The 18268-nt window shown below is 53.6% G+C and overlaps 1 protein-coding gene and 2 pseudogenes across 1 annotated transcript in view; 2 read left to right on the top strand and 1 right to left on the bottom strand.

Moving 5' to 3' along the window:
* The window catches only part of DPYS (dihydropyrimidinase), a 552352-nt gene that overhangs the window by 516129 nt on the left and 17955 nt on the right, over window positions 1–18268 (bottom strand). The window lies entirely within an intron of this gene.
* Window positions 4115–5497, top strand: LOC144829988 (18S ribosomal RNA; annotated as a pseudogene).
* Window positions 6471–6622, top strand: LOC144829820 (5.8S ribosomal RNA; annotated as a pseudogene).

Raw genomic sequence — 18268 nt, 5'->3', positions numbered from 1 at the left:
CTGTTGGAGGCTGTTGCTGCATATTTTGCATATTCGGTCTTGCCTTGATGAACCTTATTGGTTTATGATGATGCCCCATTTTTTGCATTTTTTCACCTCCCAGTCCTATTGGCTTGAGTGCTGTTAAATTCTGAAATTGACATTTTTTATATATTTTGATTTGATTACTGTACTCTTCTATGATTATAAGGTTGTTCATAGTTCTTGAACTCTACTTTCATGAAGTTGCCCTTATCTTATCTTATCTTATCTTATCCGTCCTCGGATCATGGGGGGGTGTCATATAGCTACTGTATATCCTTATAATGCGTTATGTTAGCATAGGCTCATTACATGTTTAAACGCCATTTTTCCTTTTGCTGCTTCTGCACACGACACTCAATTGTTGATTTAGCTTTCAACCTACTAGTTCGTTGTGGTTTACATAAGAATAATATGTTATTGCTCTGATATCAGCTTTTCTTAATAAACTATGTCTGTACAGAGAGTGCTGAAGCTTCAGGAATAACACGATACAGAATTGTTATGAGGTCTGATCTTCGCGCCTTCATAGACATAACATAAGTGCAGCTTCTGCCAACTTTGGGCTTTAGGCGGGTTTTATATTGCTTTGCTTGAAGCACACAAACACACTTGATGCTGTTCGCATGCAGAGAGAGCTGGTGTATGCTGATGTGATCTCTTCACTCTAGGATCCTGAGGTATGGGCCCGCCCTAATTCAACCCAAAGAGACCTTCTTAGCTATTAATATAATATGTGAGTTAGGGAGGGTGAGAAATAAGTGTTGTTAACCCTTATTCATTACAGCATGTTAGCATGCTGTCACCATTTGCTTTCTATGGACTAGTAACTATGCTGATAACTTTGCTTCTGATAATATGTCTCTTTGTATTATCTAAGATACTGCGCCTGAGAAGACGGCATTAGTAAATAAATATTTCAAATGTGCACGTGTCCGCATTTACTCCAAGTTCTGATTTGAAATGATTATATAACGAAAGAGTGCTCATGTGTTCCACGTAACCTGAGGTATTGTAAGCTCATGTTCTGGTTTGTCTAAACATTGGGAGTTTGTCATGACCAATGAGACACTGTAGCTAGCTCGGTAAGGGGTTTGTTGGGTACTAAGGTGAGTTTTGGGTCACCCTAATTCGCTGAGGTTCCAATCCTCTGTGCACAGTTCTGTGGGAGAACAGAAACCCTGCTACAGGCCGAGGTTCCTGCTTAGAGGGCGTTTCCTTAGTCCAGTCTGCTGCTGACGAGGGCCTGGGTGCCCGTCCTTCTAGTTTTAGTGGGGACCCACTTGTAGACCCTGCAGAGCATGCGGAGGGGTTGAAGCAGGAGGAGACGGCGTTGACCCCTAGGTTGTGTGCGTGGTAGGTGGGTGTTGGAGCTGTTCCTACTGCAGTCGGCCATCAGGAGTCGTCCCAGGCTGAGGGGGTGGCTCCAAGGAGGAGGACCTCCGTCTTGTCCCAGTTCAGCTTCAGTGGGCTGTTCCTCGTCCATTCTGTGACGGCATTCATTCCTTCACGGAGGTTGGTTTTGGTGGTCTGGGTATCTTTGGTGAGGGAGAGGATCAGCTGGGTGTTGTCGGCGTAGGAGATGATGTTGAGATTGTGCAGTCGGGCAACGTGGGCGAGCGGTGCCATGTAGATGTTAAACAGCCTTGGGCTGAGGGATGATCCCTGGGGTACGCTGCAGATGATCTTGGTGGCTTCGGAGCGGAAGGGGGAGAGGCGGACGCTCTGTGTTCTGCCAGAGAGGAAGGAGATGGTCCAGTCCAGTGCTTTCTCTTGGATCCCGGCGTCGTGGAGTCGTGTGTGTAGGGTGCGGTAGCAGACCGTGTCGAAGGTGGCTGACAGGTCCAGGAGGATGAAGGCCGCGGTTTCTCCGTTGTCTAGCAGGGTCCTGATGTCATCAGTGGCGGCGATGAGTGCGGTTTCGGCGCTGTGATTGCTGCGGAAGCCGGACTGGGATGGGTCTAAGATGCTGTTCTCCTCGAGGAAGCTGGTCAGTTGTTTGTTGACAGTCTTCTCGATGACCTTTGCCGGGAATGGGAGCAGGGAGATGGGTCGGAAGTTCTTGAGGTTCTTGGGGTCCGCCTTGGGTTTCTTGAGTAAGGCGTTGATCTCGGCGTGTTTCCAGCTTTCCAGGAAGGTCACGGTCTCAGAGGAGATGATGATGGCTTTCCGGAGGTGGGGTGCTGATGCTGGTGCTGGCTTTGTTGAAGATGTGGTGTGGGCAGGGGTCCGACGGGCATCCGGAGTGGATGGTGTTCATGATCCTGATGGTGTTGTCGTTGTTGATGTTGGTCCAGGAGAGCAGGTGGTTGGTGCGGATGGCGGTCGTGGGGGTGGGGGTCTCGGTGGCTGCTGGGGTGGTTGCTGCATTGAAGCTGACATGGATGTCTGATCTTGCAGTGGGAGAAGGTGACCAGCGAGTCGCACAGGTCCTGTGACGGTGCGATGTCGTTCGTGTTGGAGCTGGGGTTGGAGAGTTTCTTCACAATGTTGAAGAGCTCTTTGCTGTTGTGTGGGTTGTTGTCTAGGCGGTCTTTGAAGGAGGCCCTTTTGGCAGATCTGATGAGGTGGTGGTGTCTGTGGGTGGCGTTCTTGTGGGCTGCGTAGCTTTCTGGTGTTCGTTCCCGGATCCATTTCTTCTCCAGCTTTCGGCAGGTTTGCTTGGAGGTCTGCAGGTCTTCGGAGAGCCAGCTGGCTTTCTTTCTGGTGTGGCTGTTGAGGGGCATCTTGAGCGAGGGGAGGATGTCCGCACAGTCGTTGATCCACTGTCTGAGGTTGCGGGCGGCGGTGGCGGCCGCGTCTGTCGGTGGGCTCTGGGCGAGGGTGGTGGATAACTGGTCTTCGGTGACTTTGCTCCAGCAGCGGCGTGGCATCTGCTGGGTGCGGTGGTGCATGGTGGGTTTCCGGAAGGTGAAGTCGATGCACCGGTGGTCAATCCAGTGGAGCTCGTGGTGTGGTTGAAGGAGACGTGGGAGCTTGCGGAAAAGATGGGGTAAAGCATGTGGCCGGCGGAGTGGGTGGGTGTTGTGACGAGTTGTCTGAGTCCGAGGTTGGCGAGGTTGTCAATCAGGGTAGAGGAGTTGGAGTTGTTGTTGTTTTCGAGGTGGAATTTCAGGTCCTTGAGGAGGATGGAGTCCCTGGAGGCAAGAGGGCGTGTGTGCTGACGAAGTCGGCGATGGAGTCGCTGAACTGTGGTCGGGGTCCGGGGGCCTGTAGACGATGGTTCTTCTGAGTGTGGTGTTGGGGTTGGTGTGGATCGGGAAGTGCAGGTGTTCGGCAGTGCTGAGGGTGTCGTCGGTGTAGGTCGAGACTTTGAGAGTGTTCCTGTGGATGAAGGCGATTCCTCTTCCTACTCCGTTGGTTCGGTCCTTGAGGGTGATCTTATAGCCTTCCGGGATGGCGATGTCCGGTGCCGAGGAGGGGTTCAGCCAGGTCTCCGTCAGGAAGGAGACGTCCGGGGTGTTGGAGTCAAGTAGGTCCCAAGGTTCAACGCCGTGTTTGCAGGGGTTGAGCAGGATGCATCTGAGGTTGTTGGGTTCTTTAGAAGGTGAGATGGTGGGCTAGATACTGGATGGCGCGCCGCAGCGCGCCCTCTGCGTGACCGTGCAGCAGCCAGCATATGTAGGGGAGGGGGGAGGGACAAACGTCAGGGAGGCGGGGCGGGACGCAGGATGGGAAGAGAAGGAAACAGCGGGAAGTAGGCAGGGAATGCGGACAAAAAACAAAAGGTTTACCTCCATGAGGTCCGGCAATGCTGAGATGGGGGAAGGCAGCACCTGGGCCCACCCGCCGGGGCCCCCAGGGGCCTGCCTCTCAGCCCCTTCCCGATGGTCCTTTTTCTCCGAGTTTGCTCAGCCAGACCTTGGTGAGGTCTGGTGATGCTGAGATGGGGGAAAGCAGCACCCGGGCCCACCCGGCGGGGCTAAGGTCTGTGCCTGCCTCTCAGCCCCTTCCCGATGGGCCTTTGCTCTGAGCCTTCTCGACCCAGGAGCAGGCAGGGACGCGAAGCCGGCATCCCCCGTGCAGGGTGGCCTGCCAGGGGTTGGCCCGGCTGTACACCGATTGATTGGGAACTTTCGGTCCGTTTAGGGATGGACTGCTTGGCCAGCCTCGGCTGTTGTTTCAAGCAAAGAGCTTTCACCCTGCATGGACTGTCTGACTCGAGTGAGGGCCTGTAATTGGAATGAGTACACTTTAAATCCTTTAACAAGGATCCATTGGAGGGCAAGTCTGGTGCCAGCAGCCGCGGTAAATCCAGCTCCTATAGCATATTGCTGCAGTTAAAAAGCTCATAGTTGGATCTTGGGATCAAGCTGGCGGTCCGCCGAGAGGCAAGCTAGGTGAGCTACCGCCTGTCCCAGCCCCTGCCTCTCGGCTCCCCCTTGATGCTCTTGACTGTGTTTCCTGGGGATCTGAAGCGTTTACTTTGTAAAAATTAGAGTGTTCAAAGCAGGCCGGTCGCCTGAATACTTCAGCTAGGAATAATGGAATAGGACTCCGGTTCTATTTTGTTGGTTTTCGGAACTGGGGCCATGATTAAGAGGGACAGCCGGTGGCATTCGTATTGTGCCGCTAGAGGTGAAATTCTTGGACCGGCGCAAGACGAACCAAAGCGAAAGCATTCGCTAAGAATGTTTTCATTAATCAAGAACGAAAGTCGGAGGTTCGAAGACGATCAGATACTGTTGTAGTTCCGGCCATAAACGATGCAGACTAGCGATCCGGCGGTTTTATTCCCATGAACCACCGAGCAGCTTCCGGGAAACCAAAGTCTTTGGGTTCCAGGGGGAGTATGGTTGCAAAGCTGAAACTTAAAGGAATTGACGGAAGGGCACCACCAGGAGTGGAGCCAGCGTCTTAAATTTGACTCAACACGGGAAACCTCACCCGGACACGAAAAGGATTGACAGATTGATAGCTCTCTCGATTCTGTGGGTGGTAGTGCATAGCCGTTCTTAGTTGGTGGAGCCATTTGTCTGGTTAATTCTGATAACGAACGAGACTCCTCCATGCTAACTAGTTACGTAACCCTCAGCAGTCGGCGTCCAACTTCTTAGAGGGACAAGTGGCGTTCAGCCACACGAGATCAAGTAATAACAGGTTTGTGATGCCCTTAGATGTCCGGGGTTGCACGTGCGCTACACTGAACGGATCAGCGTATCTACCCTTCGCCGACAGGTGCGGGTAGCCCACTGAACACCGTTCGTGATAGGGTTTGGGGATTGCAATTATTTCCCATGAACGAGGAATTCCCAGTAAGGGTGGGTCATAAGCTCGCGTTGATTAAGTCCCTGCCCTTTGTACACACCGCCCGTCACTACTATCGATTGGATGGTTTAGTGAGGTCCTCGGATCGGCCCCGCCGGTTTTGGCAATGGCCCTGGCGGAGCGCCGAGAAGACGATCAAACTTGACTATCTAGAGGAAGTAAAAGTCGTAACAAGGTTTCCGTAGGTGAACCTGCGGAAGGATCCTTAATGGCGGAGCGGCTCGAACGACTGACGGTGCCAGCCTGAAGCCCTTGGCCGCCTCCAGCAATTACGCACCGTAGGCACAGGGCCCGGCCCTGACCTTGCGCGCTCGGCCGGTGGAGCGGTATGCGGCCGCATGGGGCGCTCGGGTGAGGACCGGGCCTTCGGCGGGCTTCTTCCTCCGTGGAGGACCCGTCTGACACGTGAGGGACTGGGGACAGGGGCGGCCCCTGCCTCCTCTCCCACTCTGGGAGGGGCAGAATGGTAGGCCCTCCTGAGATGGAACTCAAGCTCACTCGGCACCACGCCCGCGGTGTGGGTAAACTAAATGGCAGTGGGCTGGTACCATCCCCCCTAGAAGAACCTGCTGCTGGCAGGGTCCTCCTGCGTCCAATGTCCCGGGCGGACCGAGATCCGGGCGACTGAGGTGGGGCCCTTCTCGTGTGGCAGGGCAGCCTGGAAGAGAAGGGGCCAAGGGCCTGTGAAGGGATGGGGAGCTGCCTGGCTCTTCCCTTCTGGCGCCTCTGGCACAGGCAAGGGTGGGGTGGGCTGCACAAGCCAGCTTGGTGCATGGCTCGGGGCTGCCCAGCGACGGACGGCTGTGGTGCAGGTGGGACGATCCTCCCTCGATGCCAGATATCCGGTTTGACCCGGTCCTGTGCGGCCGGGCCGAGGGGTTTGAAGACTCGTGCGATCCCTCCTGGTTACTCCGGGAGGGACCGGCGGCTGCGGGGCTGCCTGCTCCCGACACACAGGGAGCCCCCTACCTCGCATGCAGATGGGTGGGGGGCTGCAGACTTCTGGGACGAGCGCCTGGCAATGTTTTTTTCTCACAATGGTGCAGTCTGACTCCCAGAAGGGAAACCTTGAACGGGGTGCCCAAGCCGTCTCACTGCGCAGGCGGTGGACGGACGGCATCGCCTTCCTCCCACCTCTCCTGCACACGTCGGTGGGTGAACGTTTTCAAAAAGTTGCCTGTGACTCTTGGCTGTGGATCACTCGGCTTGTGTGTCAATGAAGAACGCAGCTAGCTGCAAGAATTAGTGTGAATTGCAAGACACATTGTCATCGACACTTCGACGTACCTTGCGGCCCCGGGACTTGGCTGGGGCCGTCGCAAGGTTAGCTCTGCTTCCCTTCGTCCCCCCCACAAGGTCAGACCCCCCCGATCTCCCGTGGCAGGGTCCCTCGCTGAGTCCTGTCGCGGAGGTATGCCGCCGGCGCGCCTGGCTCCCGAGATGGGGTCGGGCGACCGGTCTGCCCTGGGACCTGTCCAGGGGTACCTGGCTACCTGCCACGCGGGCTGTCTTTGGTGTCCCATCGGCTGCCTGCGCACATGTGCCTCGGCCCCCACCTCCAAGGCCGGCTTCCCGGAGATGGCGAAACCCCTCCAGATCCAATCCGGAGAAAGAGGGCACGCGCTGCCAGGACGCCAGGCCCCTGCAGGGGCCTGACCTTCCCCTGCAACCCCCTTTGACGCTCCGGCATTATTCTTCTGACTACAACCTGAAATCAGAGGTGGCGACCCGCTGAATTTAAGCATATTACTAAGAGGAGGAAAAGAAACTAACCAGGATTCCCCCAGTACCGGCGAGTGAAGAGGGAAGAGCCCAGCGCCGAATCACCGCCCGGCCTACAGAAGACCGACTCCCTGGAGTTGCTCAGGGGGCCCAAGTCCATTTGATCGAGGCTCACCCCAAAGATGATGTTAGGCTGGTAGCAGCCCCTGGCACGCCAGGATCGGGTCTTCTCGGAGTCGGGTTGCTTGGGAATGCAGCCCAAAGCAGGTGGTAGACTCCATCTGAGGCTAAATACAGGCGCTAGACCGATAGCCAACAAGTACCGTAAGGGAAAGTTGAAAAGAACTTTGAAGAGAGAGTTCAAGAGGGCGTGAAACCATCGAGAGGTAAAAGGGTGGGGTCCGTGCAGAATCAACGGGGAAAGAAGTCCTGTTGGGCTCGACTCTAGTCTGCCACTATGGAGAGACATGAGAGGTGTAGGATAAGTAGACAACCTGATTCTGGGTCAGGGTTTCTTAAGTATCAGAGCGGCTACCTCTTTACGATCTATTGAAAGTCATCCTCTGAGTCAAGCTTTTGTCTTTCTGTGCATGGGTGCGAGGGGGTAACGAGGCCTGCAGGAGGCTGCCTCCGGCATGGGGGCCTCTCCTTCCCGTCCCTGCCCCACTGGGGTGCGGGGATGGGAGCCACCATCCCTTGCGTGTCGGCAGGGTGACCAGATGACCTGGGCCGACCGGGCCTCCCCTTCCCGCTGCTCCCGGGCAAGTCGGGCAGGGAGGTGAGCAGCAGCCACCCGGGGGAAGGAGCCTCCCAAGGGGCTGCCTCCATGCGCCCAGCCACCCTCGCCCGACTGCAAGGGTCACTGGGTACGGCACCCTCTCGTCCTGGCGTTGGGCCGTCCCGGGTCATCTGGTCACCTTGCTGCGTGACCAGATGCCCTGCGGTCAGGGCGACCAGATGGCCCTGCGGTCAGGGTGACCAGATGGCCCTGCGGTCAGGGCGACCAGATGGCCCTGCGGTCAGGGCGACCAGATGGCCCTGCGGTCAGGGCGACCAGATGGCCCTGCGGTCAGGGCGACCAGATGGCCCTGCGGTCAGGGCGACCAGATGGCCCTGCGGGCTGGTGGCCGGGCTAACTCCAACTTTTGTCCCTCCCCAAAGTTCTGTAAGCCCCCACTACGTGGGGCCTTAATAGTCGAGAAAAATGGGCTCCCCAGGCAGGCCGCCGGGGCGAGGACGTGACCTGAGCTTAACCCTCCTTGTTTCCAGCTGCTGGGGACCGGGGGTCCACCGGGGCCCGGGGAGGCTCTCCCCGGCCTGGCTAGGGTTCGGAAGCTGGGACCGGGCCCAGGGCTTGTGCTGCATCCCAGGGTCCCAGGCTGTAGGAGCCCCCCATCCTGGAAGCCAGCCGATGGTCCGGGCTGGTGATGGGGGTCAGCTGGTGCCCGGGGAGGGTCTTCCCGGCCTGGCTAGGGTTCAGAAGCTGGGACCGGCCCGTGGCATGTGCTGCGTCCCAGTGTCCCAGGCTGCAGAAGCCCCCCATCCTGGAAAACAGCCAAGGGTCCGGGCGCTGGTGATGAGGGTTCACCGGGGCCCGTGGAGGCTTTCCCCAGCCTGGCTAGGGTTCGTAAGCTGGGACCGGGCCCGGGGCTTGTGCTGCATCCCAGGGTCCCAGGCTGCGGGAGTCCCCGTCCTGGAAGCCAGACGAGGGTCCAGGAGCTGGTGACGGGGTCCACCGGGGCCAGGGGAGGCTCTCCCCGGCCTGGCTAGGGTTTGGAAGCTGGGACCGGACCCGGGGCTCGTGCTGCACCCCAGGGTCCCAACTGTGGGAGCCCCCCATCCTGAAAGCCAGCCGAGGGTCTGGGCGCTGGTGACGGGGGTCCACTGGGGCCTGGGGAGGCTCTCCCCGGCCTGGCTAGGGTTCAGAAGCTGGGACCAGGCCCAGGGCTCATGCTGCGTCCGAGGGTCCCAGGCTGCGGGAGCCCCCGTCCTGGAAGACAGCTGAGGGTCCGGGCGCTGGTGACGGGGGTCCACCAGACCTGGGAGACTCTCCCCAGCCTGGCTAATGTTCGGAAGCTGGGACCGGGCCTGGGGCTCATGCTGCGTCCCAGGCTATGGGAGACCCCCGTCCTGGAAGACAACCGAGGGTCCGGGCGCAGGTGACGGGGGTCCACGGGGGCCGGGGGAGGCTCTTCCTGGCCTGGCTAGGGTTTGGAAGCTGGGGCCCGGGGCTCATGCTGCATCCCAGGGTCCCAGGCTGCAAGAGCCCCCATCCTGGAAGCCAGCCAAGGGTCCGGGTGCTGGTGACAGGGGTCCACCAGGGCCTGGGGAGGCTCTCCCCGGCCTGGCTAGGGTTCGGAAGCTGGGACCGGGCCCGGGGCTCATGCTGCGTCCCAGGGTCCCAGGCTGCGGGAGCCCTCGTCGGGGAAGACAGCCGAGAGTCCGGGCGCTGGTGACGGGGGTCCACCGGGGCCCAGAAGCCTCTCCCCAGCCTGGCTATTAGTCTAAAGTGGGACCGGGCCTGGGGCTGGTGCTGCGTCCCAGGGTCCCAGGCTTAGGGAGCCCCCATCCTGGCAGCTAGCCGAGGGTCCGGTCGCTGGTGACGGGGGTCCACCGGGGCACAGGGAGGCTCTCCCCGGCCTGGCTAGGTTTTGGAAGCTGGGACCGGGCCCGGGGCTCGTGTTGCGTCCTAGGGTCCCAGGCTGCAAGAGCTCCCCATCCTGGAAGCCAGCCGAGGGTCTGGGCGCTGGTGACAGGGGTCCACCGGGGCCCGAGGAGGCTCTCCCCAGCCTGGCTAGGGTTCGGAAGCTGGGACCGGGCCCGGGGCTTGTGCTGCGTTCTAGGGTCCCAGGCTGCAAGAGCCCCCGTCCTGGAAGCCAGCCGAGGGTCTGGGCGCTGGTGACAGGGGTCCACCGGGGCCCGGGGAGGCCCTCCCCGGCCTGGCTAGGGTTCGGAAGCTGGGACCGGGCCAGGGGCTTGTGCTCCGTCCGGCGGGCCCCAGGTTGCGGGATCCCCCCCATCCTGCAAGCTAGCCGAGGGTCCGGACGCTGGGGACGGCGGTCCACTGGGGCCCGGGGAGGTTCCCCCCCCAGGCCTGGCTGCTTTCAGAAGCAGGGACAGGGCCGGGGAGCAGGGGTTTCTGGCTTTATCCGCTACGCTGGCATAGCAGAGTTTTCTGCCCACCCCTAGTTCTGGACCTAAATCCATCGTTTTTTTGCTCACCATGCCATTCCAGTTTGGACCAAGCCATATGCATATCAGTCTTGATCCTGCGCCCAATGGGAACAGTCCAGCCTGACCTGCCAGGTCAGGTCCTCTCTGGACCAGTTTCAGGCTTTCAGCCTTCATCAGCCAGGATAGCTTGACTCCAGTGGCATGGAGAGCACAGAACCCATGTCTGGGCATACCCGTCCCACTGGGGGTGACAAATGCAGAAAGAACAATTGATGGACAGAATGCAGAACAATGTCATACCTTCACCCCAGTACGGAGATCTGGGCCTGAATCCATTGTTTGAAAGAATGATGGATTTAACCCAGATCATTGTGACTGAGGGTGAATGTTTGCATTGTCCAGCATTCCGTCCATCAATTGTTTCTTTTACATATGTCACCCTAAGTGGGAAGGGTATGCCTAGACGTGGGTCCCGTGCTCACCACACCACTGGATTCAAGCTAGCCTGGCTAATGAAGGGTGATGCCCAGAAACCAATCCCAGGATGCTCGTTTCCGGTCCAGTGAGGATCTGTATTGGCAGTTTGGGCTGGACTGTTCTCACAAGGAACAGGGTCAAGATTGATTTGCATATGGCTGGGTCAAAACTGGGGTGGTGTGGTGAGCAAAAGAATGGTGGTGTTTACCCAGATACTCGTGACTGGGGGTGAATGTTTGCATTGTCCAGCATTCCGTCCATCAATTGTTTCTTTTGCATCCAGCACATTGCATGTCGCATAAAATAGTGCCCATTGGTAATACTAGTTCTGACATAAATTTCTCAATACAAGACAAAAGTAGAAGTAAGCTACAGAGGACTAAACTGAGAATTGTGGTAGATTTCATCTGTCCGAATAGCTCAACATTCCGATTATCTCAGAGGAAGCAAAGTTAACAGTAGTTTGGGCGAACAAAGGGCAATCGGTCAACACCAGCTTACCCATGGAATCAGCATAATCTGGCGGTAAGGTAGCAACATTAACTATATGTACATGTGCATCAAGCTAATCATTGACATAACATTACCAGTAAAGACTGTTGTATCGGCGATAAAGTAACTGAAGAAAGAATACAGATAAATATAAATAAGAAAAGGAGAAAAAAATGTTGATGGTATATACACTCCAAATTTGAAACAGCATGAAGAAACGGTAAAGATAAACTTAGTGGTAAAGATAAACTTAGTGTCAGTAAAGGTAGTCTAAATAGTTAGGTGATGTGGAGTTGAGACAGTAGAGCAAAAAGGTATAGTAGTGGAACGTTCAGATATAAAGGGACAGACAGTAATAACCAACAAACAGTCAATTGTAAGGTCACACGAGTAGTATTAGCTCACAGAGCCCATACTATTACATACGGTGGATGCATGTAACATAATTTCAATAGCCTAGATTCGGATCAATCGATATTTAGGGGTTCATAGCCACAGAGAGTACAATAAAAACCAACAATATCATCTAATATGGCAGATGAGAGGTTAACTCAAAAGAATATTGATAAGCGTAGAAAAGTAGAACATTCTAATGTACAGAGGTCAGATACGCAACCCATCCAAAGTATCCCTCTGTGAGAAAGCGCAAGTAATTCAAGGTTACTTATCCCATATTAATGTATATAGAGGCCTATGAGACATAGCTACAATAGCCTTATCTCATCTAGACCAGTCTTAGGTACCAGTAATCACAAATAATACTGTATAAGCCAGCATTTTCTTCTCAAATGTAATTCAGCCACTAAGCTTTTATAAGCATGACAAATGGAAATAGTGATTCCATAATACATCAATAGTACTGTCACATTAAATACAGCATGTTGGTTGTAACACATACCCAAAGAAGTTCCAAATTAACAGCAAATCAAAAGAATATAGTGATAGCATAATGTCATCATACACCTAAAATGTACTATAGTTTATTGTCACTATTAAGTCCTTTCTCAATGGCTCGCAATTGCATGATCCATCAAGCCTCTCTCTGTCTGAGTCTTAGCTCACGGTTTCCCTCTCTTACATTGGATTTAACAATTTCTACACTATGAAATTTAAAAGTCATGTGAGTGTCTTGTTTTCCACATTCAAGAGCATAAACAGCAATGGGTTATCTGATGTCACTATTTTTCATGGCCCTAAAGTGCTCAGTGATGCGATATTTAAGGCTCCTGATGGTGCTGCCTGTGTAAACCTTACCACACTTACAAATGATGGCATAAACCACAAACTTTTAATACAGTCTGTGTGTGGTTATGTGAGGAGTCTTAGATCCATTGTATTCAAATTCATGTATATCATGTATAGCCAATCTACACATGCTGCAATTGCCACATCTAAATGATCCATTACTGAGCTTGTGTAGCCAAGTTTGCCCATGGTCCTGTGTCCTAGGGTAACTAGGGCTAAGGATATTTCGTATTGATTTACCCCTATGGTAAGTGATACTAGGATGGTCCATTACATAAGGTTTCAGAATTATATCCGATGTGAGAAGATACCAGTATCGCTTCAGAATTCCTTGGGTCTTAAAGGACCATGGGTGATATTCAGTCACTAATCTAACAGGAGCTTGGCGGTTTCCACCAGATTTGGACTTAGTTCTTAGTGTTTCATTTCTAGATAAATTGAGAGCTCTCTTTTTAGCTTTCAGTATGACAACTGTCATATCCCCTTTTAAGAAACCTTTGTTCTAGGTCTGCTGCACATTGGAGAAATATACTATCCTCACTGCACTTACGAAGGTCCCAGAATAATTCTCCATATGGGATTCAGTTGACTTGGGACCTGGGGTACCAAATGAAAATAAAGAATGGCAGAAGAATTCTGTGACAACTACATTTGTGGACTGTTCTTAAGACTGTGGACATTTATTGCTCAGGAAATTAACATTCTTTGTGTTGGTGTTGGTGTTATTGGTGGTGGTAGTGGTAGTGGTAGTGGTATTGGTGGTGGCATTGGCGGGGGTGCTAGTATTGGTGGTTGTATTGGTGGTGGGGGTGGTATTGGTGGTGGTAGTGGTGGTTTTGGTGGTGGTGGTGGTGGTATTGGTTGTGATAATGGCGGTGGTATTGGCACTGGCGATGGTGGTATTGGTGGTGGTGGTGGTATTGATGATGGTGGTAGTGGTGTTGGTGGTATTGGCTGTGGTGGTATTGACTGTGGTAGTGGTGGTATTGGTGATGGTACTGATGATGGTGGTGGCGGTATTGGTGGTGGTGGTATTGGTGGAGTTGGTGATATTGATGGTGGTGGTGCTGTTATTTGTGGTGGTGGTGGTGGTGTTCATAAAACAGGCTTTTGAAAACAACCCGCGAGGTGGCTTTAGTACAGATGATGTGTAACACAGATGTGCTGTTGTCAGCTTTAGCCCAGTAACAGAGGATATGTGCTACCTGGAATTCACATGACTTAAATTGCTAATCATTTCTAAATCCATTGTACTTGAGGGGTTGAAACCGACATCCTGCGCATGCTTCAACATCCTGCGCATGCTACCGAAGATCTTCCGGTGGATCCCCACCGAGACCAGGAAGACGGTCACCCAGGCCCTCGTCACTAGCCGACTGGACTACGGCAACGCCCTCTACGCCGGAACCACCGCCAAGCTCCAGAAGAGACTCCAGCGGATCCAGAACACCTCAGCCAGACTCATCCTCGACATCCCCCGACACAGCCACATCTCCGGACATCTGAGAGACCTGCATTGGTCCCCGTCAACAAAAGAATCACCTCCGTCTCCTCACCCACGCACACAAAGCCCTACACGATCAAGGCCCGAGCTACCTCAACAACCGCATCAACTTCTACGCTCCCAAACGCCATCTCCGATCAGCCAGTCACGCCCTCGCCGCCGTCCCCCGCATCCGATGAACGACAACAGGAGGAAGGTCCTTCTCCTACCTGGCCGCCAAGACCTGGAACTCCCTCCCGACCGACCTGCGCCTGACCCAAGACCACCTCTCCTTCAGGAAGAAGCTCAAGACCTGGCTGTTCGAGCAGTAGCAGCCCCCCCCCCCCAAGCGCCTTGAGACCCTCCGGGTAAGTAGTGCGCTCTACAAATGTCTTGATTGATTGACATGAGATAATGCCGGGATAAAGTGAATGCAAGTAGGCGCTCTGTTACGGGGGAGGCCGTGCTGCACAAACCACAAGCGGTTTCATGTCCGGCTTGTAGTAAGAGAAACTCAATAAAGGAAAAAGTGCTTATGAGCTAAATAACAGGTCCCATGTAACAACTGAAGTAAAATGGCCAGTCGCCAAGGGAAGGTACAAATGAAGATAAGGCCGTATTAAGGAGGGACTAACAAGCCTATTAACGGATCTGAAGGCAACATTTACGAAAGACAATGACACAAGCTAATTACAAATATGGGAGGAGAGTGGGCCCAGCTTCTCTACCATACTCTACTAGAGCAGCATTGCAGAGCGAGCAGCGCATGAACACTGCCACTAGGCTCGACCAAAAAAGGAGCAACAAATACACTAAAATCTTTGAAAAATCGAGAGCGAAAAGAAAAAGTGCAACAGTTCCTTCTGCAGTAGCCATTACCAGCACAACATATAATAAATGGTTGAAAAGTAGCAAAGACTCTAACTGCGTGTAAGGAGGATTGACTCCATTGTAAATCTTGCTTTGAAGATGTAGAATTACATGCACCTCTTAAACAGTTGGGGCATAGCGAAAATTGTGCATGTAGGCGATATGTGAAGTTATACCTCATCGTTTTTTCTGAATATTCGAAATATAAATACAAATTGCCACCCTGGTAGAAGAACAGATACAGGGATCTTGATAGTTTTAGGACATTCGTTGCTTGCTGACAAATTGGATTATGAAAGGAATAAAACGTTTGCCACCAACTAAAATTTTAAAGACCCTTCACTTCAACAAATGTTTTCATGGCAAGGTGGGCATAATTAGAGCTGTCTGACCAAATTAGACCCTGGAATGCCCTGTCACCAGGTTTGTGTAGTTCTGTTTAAGAAAGCAAACTGGATTTAACCCAGAAGTGTCCACAGCAGAACACTGGCTTGAGGACTCGATTGGACACCAGTCCATAAGGAGGTCAGTGTTGGAAGCCATGTAAGGCCAGTCTCACTGCAAGTTTGATAGAGGGTTGGAAATAGTAGCAAAGTGCAGTAATGTGCTGGAAGCCATAGCTGCATGCCTCGCGGGGTAAGTGTAATGAATATTGTAAGCACCCATAGCAAGAAGTGGTGATAAAAGGGCACCTACATGGCACCGGGAGGCAAAGAGCTCATGCTTTCATTGACTGCGCGTATTGCTATGTTTGGACCTGGCTAGCAGAGAAGTACTAAGTGTGTATCATTGGACAGCGGCATGGGATAGAGCCAGGAAAAGGTGAGAGACATAGGGGTCCATTACGATGTCGGGCGGTTTGCCTCCGCCAGGCTGGCGGTGGCCACCGCCTGCCTGGTGGAGGCAAACCGCCCGACATCGCAAGCCCAAATCCCCCCGCCATATTAGGATGGCGGAGGGGAAGGCGGCGGTGAAAAAAACGAGTAACATGGAGGCGGTGTCTGTTAGACACCGCCCGCCATATTACAATGGGCTTTTTAAATGCCTTTCCGTGGCGGCATTGGCATGCGGTGTTTACTCTGGGGGCCCCCTGTTGGCCCCCAGAGTGAAGGCCAAAGGGAGGTGGCACACGGGGGGGTACCTGTGGTACCCCCCTGCCTTTGCATAATTGAAGAGGCAGGCACCGCGCAGTGCCTGCCGCTTCGAATGTGCAAAGGCTGCTTTTGTTTTTTAACATTGTGGCGGGCGGTGCAGTGAGCACCGCCCGCCACAATGTTAAATTGAGGAATGCGCCCCCGCCACTGTGGCGAGCGCATCCTAATGCCAATGTCGGGACCCCCGCCCTTTCAGCGGCGGTCCCGATTTCCGCTAGGGTGGGGGGCGGCAAAGCCCGTCCGCCATCCTAATGTGCCCCATAGTGTGGAGCATGGAGGAGAGAGAGGGAGGCCACGTGACCCCATTCCATGCGTGACACTCAACGAAGCCATGGCTTTCCAGCCAACTAAAGAGTGCATGCTGAGATTCAGAAGTCTATTTACAACGAGCAAAGCAGAACTACAAGTTCCAGAATGCAAAGAGCGGGTGAAATAGTCAGTCCTGCCTGAAGGTGTCCCGTGTGACACTGAACCACGTGACCCCTAAGGAGAGCTGCGTGCAGGGAAGCCAGAGGGTACTGAGAAGGGAGCAATGAAGGGTTGAAAGTCGAGAGATAAGAGGGGCACGCGAGAGGGACCACAGCACGGCGGAGGAGAAAGGATGAGGAAAGGAATATTAATAACCACTTGTGAAACATGTTAGTCTGTACACATGAAACATAAAACCTTGAAAAGCTATATCCGAAACGGCATAAAATAACCGTGGGAGGCGAGGCTGGCGCTCAAACACACTGGCGGTCACCGACCTGCAGCTGCCCCCTCCAGCCACGTATTCATCTCTAGCCCCACTTAAAAGTTGTACATGATAGAATTATTGTGTAATTAACCGAGGCTCGTGGGTCGCTAATGCAGTTTTGTGATTAAGTAGACGAGTGTTACACTTCACACTAACCATTAAAGTGATATGGCATAAAGTTGTGAGAAAGCGTACATCCCCAGGCCCCAGCTCAGGAAACAGAATATGCTGACAGGGGCGTGTGACGTGTCTACCATGCCGCTCTTCCCGAATGCCAGGGCGTGTATTCCTATCTTGCCTGACTTTACTACAGTGTGTTACGAGGCAGGACTATGAAGCAAGCCTGGCACAGCAGCAAAATGTGGCTTGGCATTAGACTCGTCAAATCCTGGATAGTATGGCTGGACTGCTTTGCTCGTAAAAAACTTTTTTAAAATGTTTTTTCTAATATGGCGCTTCATTTCGCATTCCTCCCGTTTCTAAGGATGGCCAATCCCAGATGTTACTATTATGCAAATCATGGGACTCGATTTAAAAAAAACTCAAAAGAATAGATGGCTGAGTTTTTCGTGCTGAAATTCGAACTCATGAACTCCATAGACCACGGGCACATTTACTTAACAAGAATTGGCAAAGTCTATAGGTCTCTCATTTTCTCTCCCTTTCCCTTTCCATGCACCCATCGATCCAACTGCCCGTCCCTCCATCCGTCCGTCCGTCAGTCCGTCCATCCATCCATCCATCTATCCGTCCCTCCCTCCATCTCTCTCCTCTACCCTCCTGCTCCACCTCTCCTCTCTCTTTACCCTCCTCCCATTTGAAGCCCCCTACCTGCGGCAGATACCCCCGACTCGAGGAGCTGGAAGAGCACCAGGGACAGCCTCCTAGGGCCCCTGCATGTGCTTTACCGTTCAGCAGACAAGCAATGAGAGAACAAGCATTTACAATGCAATGGTTTTGCCTTTGTTAAAGTTCGAGCTATTGGCATTGCTCTTGACACTCTGAAGCTCCACTCTGAAGCTCCACTCTGCACTCTGAAGCTCCACTCTGCACTCTGAAGCTCCACTCTGCACTCTGAAGCTCCACTCTGAAGCTCCACTCTGAAGCTCCACTCTGAAGCTCCACTCTGAAGCTCCACTCTGAAGCTTGAATCTGCACTCTGAATCTGCACTCTGAAGCTCCACTCTGCACTCTGAAGCTCCACTCTGCACTCTGAAGCTCCACTCTGCACTCTGAAGCTCCACTCTGAATATGCACTCTGAAGCTCCACTCTGCACTCTGAAGCTCCACTCTGAAGCTCCACTCTGAAGCTCCACTCTGAAGCTCCACTCTGAAGCTCCACTCTGAAGCTTCCACCATCATGGTATCATTAACCAGTGGACCGGAAGCATGCATGGCTCCTGCCCCTGGCAGAGCCGTGGCACCCCGTCTTTGCCTTAGCTCACCTCCAAAAAACAACCCCAACACACTTTGGATGCAACTGTCCAATCAATATCCACTGCCTTAATGCCAATCGCCAAGGAGGCCCGGCCCTGGGAGACAACCCCTTATGAAACCTCTTGCCTTACTCTCCTCTCCTCCTGAAGGCCAGGGCAATAGAAACAGAGGGGTAAACCAACCGTCTCC

This window comes from Lissotriton helveticus, chromosome 4_1 (genome assembly GCF_964261635.1).
Source record: "Lissotriton helveticus chromosome 4_1, aLisHel1.1, whole genome shotgun sequence".
Taxonomy (NCBI): Eukaryota; Metazoa; Chordata; class Amphibia; order Caudata; family Salamandridae; genus Lissotriton; species Lissotriton helveticus.
The sequence above is the reverse complement of the archived record's forward strand: the minus strand, read 5'-3'. Positions and strand labels throughout refer to the sequence as shown.